The 18,413-nt window shown below is 39.6% G+C and overlaps 1 long non-coding RNA gene across 1 annotated transcript; it reads right to left on the reverse strand.

The window, feature by feature from the left end:
* Window positions 1-10,613: 10,613 nt before the first annotated feature.
* On the reverse strand, window positions 10,614-18,346 carry LOC129046163 (uncharacterized). Its single transcript, XR_008506967.2, has 3 exons — window positions 18,274-18,346; window positions 12,923-13,095; window positions 10,614-12,345 (listed from the first exon to the last, which is right to left on the reverse strand). It is a non-coding gene; the product is annotated as an uncharacterized LOC129046163 (long non-coding RNA).
* Window positions 18,347-18,413: the final 67 nt, after the last annotated feature.

The following is an 18,413-nucleotide window of genomic DNA, read 5'->3' on the forward strand; positions in this document are numbered from 1 at the left end:
AAAGTCACTCATATCTCTATTTTTGGCAATGAACAATTGGAAACTGAAATTTAAAAATAAAATTCAATTTAAAATAGCTCCTCTCAAAATGCAACTCTTAGTTATAAATCTAACAAAACATGCTGAAAACTACAAAATGCTGAGAAAAAAGAAAACTAAGTGAAAGACACCATTTTCATTGATTGGAAAGTTCAACATAGAAATAATTTCCATTTCAGTCAAAATTCCAACAGGATCTTTTCAGGTAGACAAGCTGATTCTAAAACTTACATAGAAAGGCAAAGGAACTAGAATAACCAAAGAATTTTGAAAAAGAATAAAGTTGATGGAATTATACCAACTGACTTTACAACTTACTATAAACCTACTATAATCAAGACTCTGGTATTGGCCAAGGGATAAACACATAAATTAATGGAATAGAAAGAAGAGGCCAGAAATAGACCCACACAAAGATGGCCATTTATTTTTTAGAAAGGTGAAAAGACCATTCAATGGAAAATTCAGTAGTCTTTCCAACAAATGGTTTAGGAACAATTGAACATTTGGGGCAAAAAAATAAACATCTACCTAAACCTCACAACTTGTACAAAAATTTACCACAAATGGGTCATAGATAAAAATCTATGAAACTTTTAGAAGAAAATCTTCATGTCCTGAGGTTAGGCAATGTTCTTAGACATGACACCGAAGCACAATCTATAAAAGAATAAAGTGACAATTTGAGCTTCATCAAAATTGAAAAATTTTGTTTATGAGAATGCAAAAGAGAAACAGACTGGGAAAAAAATATTTGCAAATCACATATTCAAAGAAGTACTTGCATCTAGAATATGTAAAGAACTCTCATAACACTAAGAAAAAAATTTTTTTTGAAAGTGGATAGAAGACTTGAACAGATATTTCACCAAAGAGGATGTGTGGTGGCAAATAAGGACATGAAAAGATGTTCAACATCATTAATCATTAGGAAAATACAAATTAAAACCATGATAAGTAAAAACCTGTAAAAGAGAAAATAGACTAACAATAGATAAAATGAACAAACCAAAAGCTGTTTCTTTGTAAAGATCAATAAAATTGATAAGCTCCCTAGCCAGACTGATCAAGGAAAGGAGATGACATAAATTTCCGATGTATAAATGAAAGAGAGGGGCGCCTGGGTGCCTCAGTTGGTTAAGCGACTGTCTTCAGCTCAGGTCATGATCCTGGAGTCCAGGATCGAGTCCCGCATCGGGCTCCCTGCTCGGCAGGGAGTCTGCTTCTCCCTCTGACCCTCCCCCTCTCATGCTCTCGCTCTCTCATTCTCTCTCTCAAATAAATAAATAAAATCTTTTAAAAAATAAATAAATGAAAGAGAGGATAGATCCTATGGGTGTCAAAAAGGTAAGAATGTTATGAGCTAAATTATGGCAATAATTTAGATAATCTACATGAAATAAGGAAATGGTATAGAATAGCGGTTCTCCAATGGTGATGTGTCGTCACATATGTTGCTATTAGTTAAGAAGCTTTGCACAAGTGACATGTTTCCAATGATGGTTAAAATAATCCATGAGTAACTTTTCAAAAATAAATTGGGATGGATTCACAGTCAATCCTATAACATTATGAAATTACATTTAGTAATTTGGGAAGGATGGGAAGCCGTAGTCTATCTTACTCATGTAACTGCTACTACTTGGGAGAGTGTCCCACACGTGGACATCCTTCTGTCATGGGTGGTAGCAATATTTGAATATCTCCCAACTATGGAGGTATCATGCACAAATTAGTAAATCATGTCAGGGATAGAACCGACTTTTGAAATGTTGTTGGTTGTTTTGGAGGAAGGTCTTACTGAGTTTTGAAAGGAGTAGCATATTTCTAATGGCAAAGCTTAAGGGTTCTTTTATTATTATTATTATGTTATGTTAATCACCATACATCATTAGTTTTTGATGTAGCGTTCCATGATTCATTGTTTGCGTATAACACTCAGTGCTCCATGCAGAACATGCCCTGCCCTCTTTAATACCCATCACCAGGCTAACCCATCCCCCCATGCCCCTCTCCTCCAGAACCCTCAGTTTGTTTTTCAGAGTCCATAGTCTCTCATGGTTCATCTCCCCCTCCGATTTCCCCGACTTCATTCTTCCCCTCCTGCTATCTTCTTCTTCTTCTTCTTTTTTTAACATATAATGTATTATTTGTTTCAGAGGTACAGGTCCGTGATTCAAAAAGTCTTACACAATTCACAGCGCTCACCACAGCACATACCCTCCCCAATGTCTATCATCCAGCCACCATCCCTCCCACCCCCACCACTCCAACAACCCTCAGTTTGTTTCCTGAGATTAAGAATTCCTCGTATCAGTGAGATCATATGATACATGTCTTTTTCTGATTGATTTATTTGACTCAGCTTAATACCCTCCAGTTATATCTAGAAAAAAACTAGAAATAAAACCATAAATGCTGTATACTTAGTTGAAAGAAAGAAAATTGACTAAAAAACAGAAGTACATTGAGAGAAAGAAAAATTATTTCTTTTTTTTTTAAGATTTTATTTATTTGACAGAGACACGGCGAGAGAGGGAACACAAGCAGGGGGAGTGGGAAAGGGAGAAGCAGGCTTCCCGCTGAGCAGGGAGCCTGATGTGGGGCTCTATCCCAGGACCCTGGGATCATGACCTGAGCCAAAGGCAGACGCTTAACGACTGAGCCACCCAGGTGCCCCAAGAAAAATTATTTCTTGTCAAAATATTCCCTTTGAAGATCCATGGCACACAACTTTTAAAAATGATTTAAAAACAAGCCATGATGAGAGGGGCACCTGGGTGGCTCAGTTGGTTGGGCATCTGATTTTGGCTCAGGTCATGACCCCAGTCGGGCTCTGCACTCATCGGGGAGTCTGTTTCTCGTTCTGCCCCTCCCCCGCTCATGCTCTATCTCTCTCTCTCTCTCAAATAAATAAATAAAATCTTAAAAAAAAAAAAAAAGCCATGATAAGATATCACTACTCATCTACTAGAATGGCTAAAACAAAAAATACTGGTGGGTTATCTGGCTGGCTCAGTCAATGGAGCATGTGACTCTTGATCGCAGGGCTGTGAGTTTGAGCCCCACGTGTGGCATAGAGTTTACTTAAAATTTTATTTTATTTTTTTCTTAAAGATTTTATTTATTTGATGGGGGCGGTGGGGAGGGACAGAGAGAGAACAAGCAGGGGGAGAGGGAGAAGCAGGCTTCCCGCGGAGCAGGGAGCCCGATGTGGGATTCAATCCCAGGACCCTGGGATCATGACCTGAGCCGAAGGCAGACGCTTAACTGACTGAGCCACCCCGACGCCCTAGTTTATTTAAAATTTTTAAAAATATTTTTTAAAAATGCCGGCTCTCAAGTAAATAAAATATTTTTTAAAAATACTGGCAATATCAATTACTGGCAAAGATACAGAACAACTGGAACTTTGATACATTGCTGCCGGGTTATGCAAAATGGTACGGTCACCATGGAAAACCCTTTAGCAATTCTTTGAAAGTAAACATGCACCTACGTTATGACCCAGCAATCCCTCTCCTGTGTATTTATCTTAGAGTAATTGAAACTTACATTTCACAAAAAGCTATATAGCAGTTCTATTCATAACTGCAAGAAACTGAAAACCACCCTAATGTCCCTCAAGAGTTGAATGAACAAACAATACTGTGGTGTTCAAAGCAATACTACTCAGTATTAAAAAGAATGAACAATTGATATAGGCAACCACTTCCATGACTATGAAAGGCATTATGCTAAGCAGAAAAAGAAAGATACAGAAGGTTACATATTGGATGTTACCATTTACATGACATTCTAGAAAAGATAGTAAGATAAGGAGAAGAGATCAGAAGTTTCCCAAAGTTAGTGTTGGGGGGAGGATGGGACTCTGAGGTGGTAGCACAGAGTTTTTTGAAGGGACAGAACTGGTCTATAGTGTGATTCTTGTGGTAGTTACACAAAACTATATATATATGTATTAAAATTCATAGAATTCTGAAATTTTTAAAAGTAAACTTTCCTGTATGCTAAACATTTTTTTGTAAAGATTTTATTTTTAAGTAACCTCTACACCCACGGTGGGGCTCGAGCCTACAACTCCAAGATCAAGAGTTGCACGCTCCACCGACTGAGCCACCCAGGTGCCCCCCCAATTTTTTTTTCCAAAACAAGGAGGAGGTAGACTTTTCTCTCTTGATTTAGTTATACAATTTAAAATATCAAGTTATTTGTTTACACACGGTTGCAGATGTACATTTACAGGTTTTGGAAGTACATACAGTAAAGTGGGAATTTTAGTATTCTTTCTATATTTCTCTATTTGAATTTAACTTTCTTTACCATGTCTTTTTTTAAGTTGTGGTAAAATATACATAACATAAATTGTACCACTTCAACCATTTTTATGTGGATGGTTCAGTGGCATTAAATACATTCCCACTGTTATGCAGTCATCACCACTATCTGTCTCCAGAACTTTTTCATCATCCCAAACTGAATGTCTGTACTCACTAAACAGTAATTCCCCAGTCCCCCTCCCCCCAGCCCCTGTTAACCACTGTCCTACTTTCTGTCTCTACGTAGATAACTATTTTAGATATACCATATGAAGGGAAATCATGTAATATTGGTCCTTTTGAGTCTGGCTTATTTCACTTAGTATAGTGTCTTTAAGGTTCATCCGTGTTGCAGAGTATGTCAGAATTCCCTTCCTTTTTAAGACTGAATAATATTCCATTGTGTGTGTATACCACATTCTACTGATCCATTCATTCATTGATATAGGAGGGTTGCTTCCACATTTTGACACTGTGAATAATGCTGCTAGGAACATGGGTGTACAAATAACTGTTTGGGTCTCTGCCTCACTTCTTTTCACATATACCCAGAAGTGGAATTTTTGAATCATATCATTAGATGTTCAATATTTTGAAGAGCTGTCATACCTTTTTCTGCAACAACAGCACCATTTTAAATCCCCACTGCCGTGGGGTTTTTTTTTAAGCCAAGAGTAAAGATATTTGCACTTGGGCAGAATTATGTAATTAAATAAATTATTATGTTTGGTTTAAATGTAAAATTTTATGATTCTGTTACACCTAATTTAATGGTAAAATTAGTGAACTGATTTATAAAATTAAGCATCATTTGTAAAGTTGTCTCTGGGAGAAAATACCTTCATAGATGCCCTATGTTGGCTTAAAAAGTTGTTTATATTATACTTGGGGATGCCAATACTGGGAATATCTAGAATGTATTTAAATCAGTTCAGTAAGCCCTGTTTAATGGAACCACTCTGCCACCTTGTGGAATGTTAATGAAACTTACATTTTACAAATTGCGAGGACGACTATAATTTAGAAATGATGCTACCTATATTCAACTATTGGGGTTTTTTCCCTGTGTCATTTGAAAGAACCAGTTTTACTTAACATATCTGTGCAAGATCTATGTGAAAATAACTTAAAATGCTGCTAATGGACACAAATATTTGAATAAACTTAAAGGAGGAAGGCACACACACGACATGAGTTGTGGGGTCACAGGAAAAGATTCAAATCATTCTTCATCATATAAAAAATTATATATTGTGGGGCACCTGGGTGGCTCAGATGGTTAAGCGCCTGCCTTCGGCTCAGGTCATGATCCTAGGGTCCTGGGATCGAGTCCCGCATCGGACTCCCTGCTCCTTGGGAGCCTGCTTCTCCCTCTGCTTCTCTCTCTCTCTCTGTCTCTCATGAATAAATAAATAAAATCTTTAAAAAAATTATATATTGCAAAATTTCTCGCTCATGAGAAAAAATACAACTCAAAAATATAATTGTCTACAACATGATGAACCATAATGAAAACATTATGCAAACTGAAATGAGCCAAACACAAAAGGACACATATCCTTTTTTTTTTAAAGATTTTATTTATTTATTTGAGAGAGAGAATAAGAGAGAGAGAGAGAGAAAGCACATGAGAGGGGGGAGGGTCAGAGGGAGAAGCAGACTCCCCGCTGAGCAGGGAGCCCGATGCGGGACTCGATCCCGGGACTCCAGGATCATGACCTGAGCCGAAGGCAGTCGCTCAACCAACTGAGCCACCCAGGTGCCCCATATCCTTTTTTTTTACTGTATGGTGTTACCATAAAAAAATAAGCTCTCTACTTCCACTTTATCATAGCTGAAAACACTTGGCAAATGGGAAGGGGTTATGAAGTAAAAATGATAGCATTTATCAAAGTCTGTTATAGGCTTATACATAATTCTCTGAATCCTTATGACAAGTCTGCAATATAGACCTGGTGAGTTACAAGTCACAGATGAAGAAGATGAAGTTCAGTTAAATTCATTGGTTTGATGAAAGTCTCAGTGCTACTTAATGCCACAGACTTAAACTCCTATTAGCCTCTAAAGCTGAAAAATTTGGGAGTTTCAGGATGGGCACCCCTATCTTAAAAGAGATTTCCCAATCTCATATCCAATGTCTTTTTTTCTCCATTTCCTTTGAAACATGTGATTCCATTATTAGAGATGAGGCACACATCCTGAGCTCCATGAAGTTGGCTGGTTGTGGACTTTTTGTTTCTTCAGTTTAGTGGATGTACATGGTGCTGGATAGGGAGGCATGAAATAGCAAGGTAATTGCCTGCCAAACAGGCTGAGCTTGCTGGGCTGCACCATAAAATGCCAGGCTTTGAACAAAGGAGAACCAGCCTAGTATTTTAGGACTTGCCTAGAACATACTCTAATAGTTCTAGAGAAACATTGCCAAACAAGCATGTTCATAAATGTCAGACCAACGTAGCGATGGATCTGAAAACCATTCATTCAACAAATATTTATTGAGCTCCTGCTATGACCAGATGCTGTTCAACACAGTATTTTGTTAATTAGAAAAACAGATGAAAATCCCCACCCTAATAAAACTTTTATTCTAGTAAGAATAGACAGACAATAAGATAAATAGATAACGTATACATAGTGTATTAGAAAGTGATATTTTGGGGCACCTGGCTGGCTCATTCAGTGGAGCATGTGACTCTTGATCTCGGGGTCGTGAGTTCAAGCCCCATGTTGGGTGTAGAGCTTACTTTAAAAAAAAAAGTGATATTTTACCCCCCAAAAAAGGGTGGGATAATGGAATCAGATATTCTCATGAAAAGAAAAGTCCCCAGGAAGATATTGCTAATCTAAGAGTCAATTCTCATCCTCCTCTTGGTCTATTAGCAACATTTGACATTTGATCATTCCCTCTTTCAAAGGCATTATTCAGGGTTTCTAGGATTCCACACTACCAGTTTCCTACTCTCTCAATGGCTATTCCTTTGGATATGTTTAGCTTATTTCTTCTCCATTTCCCAACTTCTAAATACTGGTGTGCCCTGAGTTCAGTCTTCACCTTCTCTCACTGGGTTATAACAAGTGCGTAGTCTCCCTGCTTGCCCCCACCCCTCACCCAGCCTCTCCTCAACACAGCAGGTAGAGTGGGGTGGTTTTTTCTTTTTTTTTTTTTTCATTAAAATGTAAGTAAGATCATGTCATTTTTCTGCTCAACATTTTCCAGCAATTTTCCATCTCGGGGTAAAAGCCGAAGTCCCTGCAATGGTCTACAAGGCGCTGTATGCTCGTTCTTAGCTCCCTGGACATCAGCTTACTCTCTGCCTCCTATTACGCTGCTCTCTGATCACTGCCTCCAGCCACAGGAGTTCTTGCTGTTTCTAGAGCCACACGAGGCACGCTCCTGTCCTAGGGCCTCTGCATTTGCTATTCCCTCTGCTGGGAACACTCTGAAATAGCTGCCTGACTCATTCATGCTTCCTTTCCTTCAGATTTCAAAATATCATCTTATTAAGGCTTTCCCTGGCTGAGCAATTTAAAAATTCTAACATAAATAAATAAATAATATAAACAAATTTATATTTATATTTATTTAAATTTATTAAATTATTTATTGTGATGTCTTTGTGTTTATTTGAATAATTAATGTATTAATTAATTAGTTAATTAATTAAAATTTTTTAAGATTTTATTTATTTATTTGAGAGAGAATGAGAGAGAGAGCACATGAGAGGGGGGAGGGTCAGAGGGAGAAGCAGACCCCCCGCCAAGCAGGGAGCCCGATGCGGGACTCGATCCAGGGACTCCATCCAGGGACTCCAGGATCATGACCTGAGCCGAAGGCAGTCGCCTAACCAACTGAGCCACCCAGGCGCCCAATTAATTAAAATTCTAACACACACTACCACCACCACCCCCAACCAATTACTTTTGCTCATGGCACTTACCCCAGCATGCCGTGTATTTACACTTACATACATGATTCATTCTTTACCTCCATGTGAGCTCTATGAGGGGCAGAGGTTTTTTGTCTGTTTCATTCATTGCTGTATTCCCGGTGCCTGGCTCCTATTAGGTGTTCCGTCTATCAATGTTCTGCAGTCAAAGACCAGGAGGAACACGCCAGTAGTTCAAGTTAGGTTTTTGCCTATTGCAATGAGGGAGATTGTACACTAGGGGGAACCATGGAGCGGTTCAGTTAAGGGATGTTAAGAAGGACTTAACACATTCAGATTTTTTTTTTAATTTTTTTATTTATTTGAGACAGAATGAGAGAGACAGAGAGCACATGAGAGGGGGGAGGGTCGGGAGGGTCAGAGGGAGAAGCAGACTCCCCGCCGAGCAGGGAGCCCGATGCGGGACTCGATCCTGGGACTCCAGGATCATGACCTGAGTCGAAGGCAGTCGCTTAACCAACTGAGCCACCCAGGCGCCCCACATTCAGATTTTTATTAGGTGATTTTGGGGGATGGTTTCAAGGAAATGAGGCTCTTTTCTTGTTCAAGTATGTGTATTTTTGAATGATTTGATGAATGAATATAATGGTGGTCTTCATATACCTGAAGGGCTGTCATATGAAACTGACTGAAATTAGGCTCATTTTAAAAGATTTCGGAGGGCAGAGTTGGGACAATACATAAAGTAACATAGTGAGCAAGGTTTCACTCACCATAAGAATTTTAACAAAATGAGCCCCTCTGCAGGAAGATGAATCCCAATAATTTGACTTCTCGACAGAAGCTGGAGGAATAATGGGCTAGGATATTGTAGAAGTAACTAAGGCGCTGAACAGAAGCCTGGACCTAATGGCCTCAGATTTTTGTGAGGTTCTGTGAAGATCTGCCAAAGCTCACGTGGCTTCCCAGCTTTCTTCCTATGACATTCCCAGGAAGAATCCAACACTGGCAGGGCCCCTGGGTGACGTGGTCGGTTAAGTGTCTGAGTCTTGGTTTCGGCTTAGGTCATGATCTCAGTGTAGTGAGATTGAGCCCTGGTGATGGGCTCCGTGCTCAATGCACGGTCTGCTTGAGATTCTCTCTCTCCCTCTCCTTCTACCTCCCCCTGCACTCTCTCTCTCTCTCCCTCTCTAATATAAATAAATAAATCTTAAAAAAAAAAAAAAAAGAATCAGACACTGGCTACCCTAAGATGAAAAAGAAGCTCTCTATGTTCTTCAGGATTTCACAGTTTAGAAGTGAAGACATGTATGAAAACAAACATAGGCAATGTAGTTCTTAAGGGCAGTTCTGAAGAAGTTGTTCTCACTGGGGGCAAAGTTGCCCCCATGGGACTTTTGGCCATGTATGGAAACATTTTTGGTTGTCACAAAGGGGAGGGGGTGCTACTCGTATCTAGAAGGAGAGGCCATGGATGCTGCTAAGCATCCTATAATGTATAGGACAGCCCCCACATCAAAAGATTATCTGTCTCAAAATATCCATAGTGCCAGTGTTGAGAAACCCTGTTGTAGAGGGAAGGGCAAAGAGTCATAGACACACAGGAGGGGGAATGGGTCTTGCTCGCTCTAGGAGACATGGAGAAAGGCTTTACAGAGGAGATAATATCTGAGCTAGGTTTTGAGGGAAGAATAGGAATTCCTTGGTAAAGAAATAAGTTAGAGGAACAGTCTAAAATATTTATTGATATATTACTATATCAATAAATATATTTTTATATATTATTATGAAATAATCTAATGTCTGGAATTTGCTGCAAAATAATTCAGTGTGTGTGTGGTGGGGGAAGGGTATGAGAAAGGGTGGAAGTTTGGCCAGGAGTTCATAATTGTTGAAACTGTTGATGGGTACATGGAGGTTCATTATATTTCTCTCTTAATTTTTGTATGTTCCTGAAATTTTGTATAATAAAAATTCAAATCAAGTTTTCTTCTTTTCTTATGGTAAAATATGCATTATATAAAATTCACCATTTTAAAAAATATTTTATTTATTTATTTAGAGAGAGAGTGCTTGTACAAGGGGGGGGTGCAGAGGGAGAGAGAGAATCTCAAGCTGACTCTGCACTGAGCATGGAGCCAGACTCAGGGGTAGGGGGCTCAATCCCATGACCCTGGCTGGGATCATGACCTGAGCCAAAATCAAGAGTCAGATGCTTAACTGACTGAGCCACCCAGGCGCCCCATAAAATTTACCACTTTAACCATTTCTTAGGGTATAATTCATGGCGTCATGTATATTTACAATATTATGCAACTATCACCACTATTTCCTGAGCTTTTTAATCATCCCAAACAGAAATTCTGTACCCATTAGACAGTAACTCCCCATTCCTTCCTCTGCCCAGCCCCTGGTAACTTCTATTCTTTTTTTTTTTTTTTGTAAGATTTTTTTATTTATTTATTTATTTGAGAGAGAGAATGAGATAGAGAGCATGAGAGGAGGGAGGTTCAGAGAGAGAAGCAGACTCCCTGCCGAGCAGGGAGCCCGATGTGGGACTCGATCCCGGGACTCCAGGATCATGACCTGAGCCGAAGGCAGTCGCTTAACCAACTGAGCCACCCAGGCACCCTAACTTCTATTCTTTTTGTCTCTATGGATTTGCCTACTCTAGGTACCTACTCTAAGTGGAATCAGACAGTATTTGTCCTTTTGCATCTGGCTTATTTCACTTAGCAAAGGGTTTCCAAAGTTCACCTGTGTTGTAACACGTATCAGGATTTAATTTCTTTTTATTGGTGAACAACATCCCATTGTATGTATATACTGCCTTTTGTGTGTACATTCACCTGTTGATTCAATTTTTAAAAGGAAGTTCTTTATTGGGGAAAAGGCAGGCAGTTGCAGGAAGGATATTGTTTGCATGTTTAAATGGATAGTGGAAAATGGAATTGCATAGGGTTTGGGAAATAAATTTAGCACTGCTAGAGGCTCAAGAACATAGGGAAGCTGTGAGCAAGGGAGCTTCTGGGAATAGTGGACTCAATTAATCTGAACTTTGTACACGTACTAAGGATATGATCTTTTTCTTATTGGCAAGGGAAACCAGTGGAGGTCCTTCTCTGGCCCCAATCAAATATATTTCTTCTTTTTCTCGATCCATGCCTGTGGTCAAAAACTCAACCCATACTGAAATATATACATTGTAAAGAAGAAATTACCTGTTTTCTTACCCATAGAGCTAACCATTAATTCACAGTTTGATGTATATCCTATATTAGAGCTCACCAGCTGAAAGACCATAAGAACTACCTGAAGTTAAAGTTGGGAGGAGGGGGTTGGTAACTTTTTCTTTTTCCTTTTTTTTTTTTTTAAAGTAATCTCTACACCCAACATGGGGCTCACGCTCAGGACCCCGAGATCAAGAGTGGTGTGATCTCCCAACTAAGCCAGCCAGACACCCGCTAAATTTAGGTTTATTTAATTTGCTGCAACAGGAAAGAACACTCGTCAGAGAAACTGTGGGTGTGTCTTTAAGGAAGAATTGGGAAGGGCTTATTAGAAGGCTTGAGCTTGTGTTGGCTGATTCTGTGGTGGTTTTAGGGAAAGTGGGGGTGCTGTCAGGAAGCAGGGGCAATTTGGTGAGTGGGTAGATCTTTGGTAATTTGTATCTACAATACCAAAGGATTAAGGTGGGGTTAGAGCTATCGGTGGTAAAGGACCTGTAATCAGTTTGTTCGTTACAAGAGGAAGATGTTAGCAATTTCTGTGGTTTCAAAGTGGCCTCCACTCTGCTTTGTTCCACTAAAGTCACAGAATGGCTTTGTCTGATTATTATTTATATCCTGTGAGGGTAGCTGGTGATTGGTTAGGAACACTACAGCCTAGCTATCCACTTGCGGGGTTATCTTTTTCCTTTCTCACTTCCCCATTTTAGCAGGGGGCAGATGAAGTCAGCCTGCAGGATATATTGTTCTCTGAAGTTCAGATCCACTGTCAAGATTCCATTCATTGGAAGGTTGTTTGGAGAACATCATCTGTTGTTGAACGCAAGTCCGTACTTCACGTTCCTTTTGTTGGAAGATGAGCTGTTGAATCATCTGAAGAGACAATGACTGTATGGCAGTATTTACACGTACAGGAAAATCAGCCAAAGTACCTGATCTCCTAATTTATTTGTTTCCTGGAATAGTTTAGTAATACTAACGATTTCAGGGCGCCTGGGTGGCATAGTTGGTTAAGCGACTGCCTTCAGCTCAGGTCGTGATCCCAGGGTCCTGGGATCGAGTCCCACATCAGGCTCCCTGCTCAGAGGGAAGCTTGCTTCTCCCTCTCCCACTCCCCCTGCTTGTGTTCCCTCTCTCGCTGTGTCTCTCTCTGTCAAATAAATAAATAAAATCTTAAAAAAAAAAATACTAACGATTTCAGAGAAGTCTGTAGGGATCTAAGTATAGTAGACGCTGAACAAGGCGGGGCTTAAGGGTGCCAAACTCCCTGCACAGTCAAAAATCCATGTATAACTTTTGACTCCCCCAAAACTTAACTACTAATAGCTTACCAACAACATAAACATTTAACACATATTTTGTATGTTATATGTATTGTATATTGTATTCTTGCAATAAAGTAAGCTAGAGAAAAGAAAATGTTATTACAAAAATCATAAGGAAGGGTCACCTGGGTGGCGCAGTCGGTTAAGTATCTGCCTTTGGCTCAGGTCATGATCCCAGAGTCCTGGGATCAAGCCCCAGGGCTCCTTGCTCAGAGGGGAGCCAGCTTCTCCCTCTCCCTCTGCCTGCAGCTCCCCCTGCTTGTGCGCGCGCTCTCTCTGTTAAATAAATAAATAAAATCTTAAAAAAAAAAAAGAAAAAGAAAATTGTAAGGAAGAGAAAATACATTTACAGTACTGTACTGTAAAAAATCCAAGCATAAGTGGACCCATGCAGTTCAAACCCATGTTGCTAAAGGGTCAGCCGTACATTTTTCTTTCTTTTTTTTTATTAACATAAAATGTATTATTTGTTTCAGGGGTACATTTTTCTTTTAAGATAGTACATATTGCACCTTGAGAATCTAATATATCTGGAGCTGCTCTATTTTGATCATTGCCTATCCAAGTTTATGAACTTTTGAGAGGGGTTCTAAGACTTTAGTAGCTTACCATTACCTTTGCTGCTATTTCCTTACCTTACCATGTAAGATCCCCTCCCCCCCAACACACACACACACTTTTTGTCCCTTCCTAGTATGACATGATAGGGATTATAGACTTTTGAATATTTTGCCTGTTGTGGTGTAAGCTGTATACAGACTTGTTAGTTGGGCACCTGGCTGGCCTAGTCGGTAGAGCATGCTATTCTTGATCTTGGGGTCGTGAGTTCAAGCCCCATGTTGGGGGGTAGAGATTACTTAAAAGAAAAAAAAAAAAGAATGTTAGTAATTGAAGCTAATTAACCAGGAAATCAACTGAATTTTTACAAGGAAAGACACTGGTGGGAACTCAAAGGTGGCCTTTGAGGTGGCCCTCAAAGGAAAGTGGATACAAACATAGCAGCTGGTTTTATTATATGTTTTAGCTAACTCATAAAAAATCACACTAGGTATTAGACTCAATACCAATGACTAGAGATGAAAAGAACTGGGGTGCCTGGGTGGCTCAGTCAGTTAAGTGTCCAATTCTTGATTTCGGTTCAGGTCATGATCTCAGGGTCATGAGATCCAGCCATGCATCAGGCTCTTTGCTGGCCATGGCGCCTGCTTAAGACTCTCTCTCTCTCTCCCTCTGCCTCTCCTCCCGTTCGTTTGTGCATGTGCACGCGTGCACACACACACACACACTCTCTCTCTCTCTCTCAAAAAAAAGAAAAAAAAAGATAAAAAGAACAATATTAAGAATAGGGCCTTATAGGGATTGTGCTCAAGAGGTATCAGGTGTCTTAAACCAAAAGAGAGGAAGAAAAATAACAAAAAAATAAAGAATAGGGGCACCTCGCTGGCTCAGTCGGTAGAATATTTGACTCTTGGATCTCAGGGTCATGACTTCGAGCCCACATTAAGTGGATTGCATTGAAATTGAAGATTGCTTTGAGTAATAATTGCCATATTAACAATGCAAGTTGGGGCGCCTGGGTGGCTCAGTTGGTTAAGCGACTGCCTTCGACTCAGGTCATGATCCTGGAGTCCCAGGATCGAGTCCCGCATCGGACTCCCTGCTCAGTGGAGAGTCTGCTTCTCCCTCTGACCCTCCCCCTTCTCATGTGCTCGTTCTCTCTCTCAAATAAATAAATAAAATCTTTAAAAAAAAACAACAACAAACAATGCAAGTCTTTCAATCCATGAACAAGGTATATCTATCCACTTATTTAGGTCTTCTTCGATTTCTTTCAATAATATTTTGTAGTTTTCAGTATATACTTGAAAATCTCCTTGGTTACATTTATTCCAAAGTATTTTATTATTTTTCATATTATTGTAAATGGGGTTATTTTACTAATTTCATTTTCAGATTGTTCATTGCTAGTATGTAGAACTACAACTGATTTTTGTGTATTTATCTGGTATTCTGTTATTTTGCTGAATTAATTTATTAGCTCTAGTGCTTTCGTGGATGCTTTAGGATTTCTTTTTTGAGGATTTTTTAATGTATAAGATCATGTCTTCTGCAAATAGAGATCATTTTACCTCCTCCTTTCCAATTTGGATACTTTTTATTTCTTTTTATTACCTAATTGCTATGGCTAGAACTTCCAGTATAATGTTGAATAGAAGTGGCAAAAATATATATGCTTGTCTTGTTCCTGATCTTAGGAGGAAAGCTTTCAGTTTTAAATCATTGAATATAATGTTAGCTATGGGCCTTCCCATATACTTTTTTTTAAAAAGTATTTTATTTATTTATTTGACAGAAAGAGAGAGCACAAGCAGGGGGAGTGGCAGGCAGAGGGACAAGGAGAAGCAGGCTTTCTGCCAAACAGGGAGCCCAATGTGGGGTTCGATCCCAGGACCCTGGGATCGTGACCTGAGCTGAAGGCAGACACTTAACCAACTGAGCCACCCAGGCGCCTTCCCATACACTTAATATGTTCAAAAGTTTCCTTTTATTCCTACTTTGGTGAGTGGTTTTTTTTTTATCATGAAATGGTGCTGGATTTTTTTTCATCATTTGAAATGATCATGTGTTTTTTCCTTCATTCTATTAATATGGCATATAATATTGATTGAATTTTGTGTTTGAACCACCCTTGCATTCTTGAGATAAATCGCACTTGGTCATGATGCATAATCCTCTTAGTAGGATGCTGGATTGGGTTTGCTAGTATTTTGCTCAGGATTTTTGCATCCATATTCATAAACAATATTGGCCTAAGTCTCTTCTTGCAATAGGCTTTTTTTAAGTTGAAGGAGCACATCTCTTTGTTACTTAGTGGTTATTCCAGGAAAGCCAAAGATAGTTATGGAAAAAATGCATTATTCTGAATTTGAGACCTGTATTTGGAAAGACAAAATCAAGAAGTATAGTCAGAGGCTATTATGAAAATAAGTCATAATTATCTAAGGGCAAGGGTGCCAGGGTGGTTCAGTGGGTTAAGCATCTACCTTCGACTCTGGTCATGATCTCAGGGTTCTGGGATTGAGTCCTGCCTTGGGCTCCCTGCTCAGCAGGGAGACTGCTTCTCCCTCTCCCTCTACCCCTCCCCCCGGCTCATGCACTCTCTCTCTCTCTTTCTCAAATAAACAAATAAAATCTTTTAAAAAAAATTATCTAAGGGCATATGCAGTTACAACCAATATTTTGAAAACACAGCAATAATTAACAATGTCAATAAATATAGATCTAACTGTTGCATGTGGAAAGCTGTGTTACACACAAGTACAGAATACTGTGTAAGTCCATAGCAGGAGCAGACAAATCAGACTGAGAACTAAAACAAACAGAAGCATTGGTGCTTTGGCTGAGTCACTGAGAGCAAAATCTAGGTGGGGAGAGAATATTTAAACTATATAATTATAAATAACACAGATTAGTGGTGTAAGGCATTCAAATCAGTAAATGATACAGGAAGAAACTTTTTACATACATTGGACTGGTTGGGAAAGAAAAGAAGGTGGAATTTACAGTGGTCTTTAAATTTCAGGTAGAATTGAGGTAGAGAAGAAGGGAATGTGAAGAACTGGAATCTTAGGTGAAATTTAGCAATTTTGGTGGCTGCAGGGTTCACGGAGGGGAATAGTGTTGAAGATACATTGAGGTCTCAGAAGATAGATAAGTTAAACTCTAAGTTCAGGCTAAAAACTAGACTAAACAGTTTGGAAAAACAAAAGGATGTACAATAGGGAAAGAAGCATGAAGAGATAGGAATAGATATTGGAGTGAAAGGAAGAGAGAGGAGAGTTATTTCACCTCTTGAGATATCCTCTGAACCTCATAGTAACATTAAAAATTGGAATGATAAACTATAATTATAATCAAACAAAAAAACATAATTGCTGCCTACTTGGTGCAAAGTTCTTGAACAGTGCTTCTCAAAAGGTAAGAATTCCTGTGGTTTTTTATTTATCTTTCTTGAAGTTTATATTAATATTTGGAATGTGACAGTATCTACCTTTCTGCTTCCTTTGTGAACTCATAGTACTATGTTAAAATGTATGGATTTGGGGGTGCCTCGGTGGCTCAGTTGTTAAGCATCTGCCTTCAGCTCAGGTCATGATCCCAGGGTCCTGGGATCGAGCCCCATATCGGGCTCCCCGCTCCGCGGAAGCCTGCTTCTCCCTCTCCCACTCCCCCGGCTTGTGTTCCCTCTCTCGCTGTATCTCTCTGTCAAATAAATAAAATCTTAAAAAAAAAAAAAAAAAGTATGGATTTGTCATACATCATAAGTCATTTGTCACATGTCAAAATGTTGGATTTTTTAAAAGATCATTTATTTATTTATTAGAGAGAGAGAGAGAGAGAGAGCAGAATGGGGGGGTGGGGGGTGGGGCAGAGGGAGAAGCCGCCTCCCCAGCAAGCAGAGAGCCCTAGGCTGGGCTTGATCTCAGCACAGGATCATGACCTGAGCCAAAGGCAGACGCTTAACCAAATGAGCCAGGCACCCAAAATGCTGGATTAATTAGGAGATTTCTGAAATTAATTTTTAATTATATAAGAAATACATGAACCCATTCTTGTAAAAAATAAAAACAATATAAACACAGGTTAAGGGCTCCAATTTTGATCCTGTCTTTGACACCACTATTAAAGTAGTGTGTATTCCTCCAAACTTTTTGCCATGCATTTACATACTTATGAATTCATATACAGGGCGCCTGGGTGGCTCAGTTGGTTAAGCGACTGCCTACGGCTCCGGTCATGATCCTGGAGTCCCGGGATCGAGTCCCGCATCGGGCTCCCTGCTCGGCAGGGAGCCTGCTTCTCCCAAAAATAAAAAATAAAAAAAAATAAAAGTATATATTGTATATGAATTCTTTTTTTGTTTTTAAAGATTTTATTTATTTATTTGAGAGAGAGAGAGAATGAGAGAGAGCACATGAGAGGGGGGAGGGTCAGAGGGAGAAGCAGACTCCCTGCTGAGCAGGGAGCCCGATGCGGGACTCGATCCGGGACTCCAGGATCATGACCTGAGCCATAGGCAGTCGCTTAACCAACTGAGCCACCCAGGCGCCCTACTTTTATTTTTTTTAAGATTTTATTTATTTATTTAGAGAGAGAAAGAGAGAGCATGAGCAGGGGGAGGGGGAGAGGCAGAGGGAGAGGGAGAAAAAGAATCCCAAGCCGACTCCTCAGTAAGCAGGGAGCCCAGTGGGGTGGCTGGATCCCACAACCCTGAGCCGAAATTAAGAGTCTGAGGCTCAACCGACTGAGCCACCCAGGTGCCCCCCAATATATACTTTCATAAAACGAATGTTATACTGTATTTTTCACTCTGAAACTTAAAAAAACCCTCCAATCCACCACTGGATTTATTAATCTTTTAAACTGCTACATATATTCTATAATATGCAGTATCACAATTAATCTTGCCATTTACCTTCCGTGAATGTCCCAACTCTTAGGGTTAGTGAGCCAGACCGAACAGCTAGCATACAGCTTCTTGTGCAAACATGCTGCTGTTTCCCTAGCACTGATGGCAATTAGCCAAATTGCAGGGTCATAGGGAAGGTGCAATTC

This window comes from Mirounga angustirostris, unplaced genomic scaffold, assembly GCF_029215605.1.
Source record: "Mirounga angustirostris isolate CCGP_5_RB_7025 unplaced genomic scaffold, mMirAng1.0.hap1 SCAF_14, whole genome shotgun sequence".
In the NCBI taxonomy this organism is placed as follows: domain Eukaryota; kingdom Metazoa; phylum Chordata; class Mammalia; order Carnivora; family Phocidae; genus Mirounga; species Mirounga angustirostris.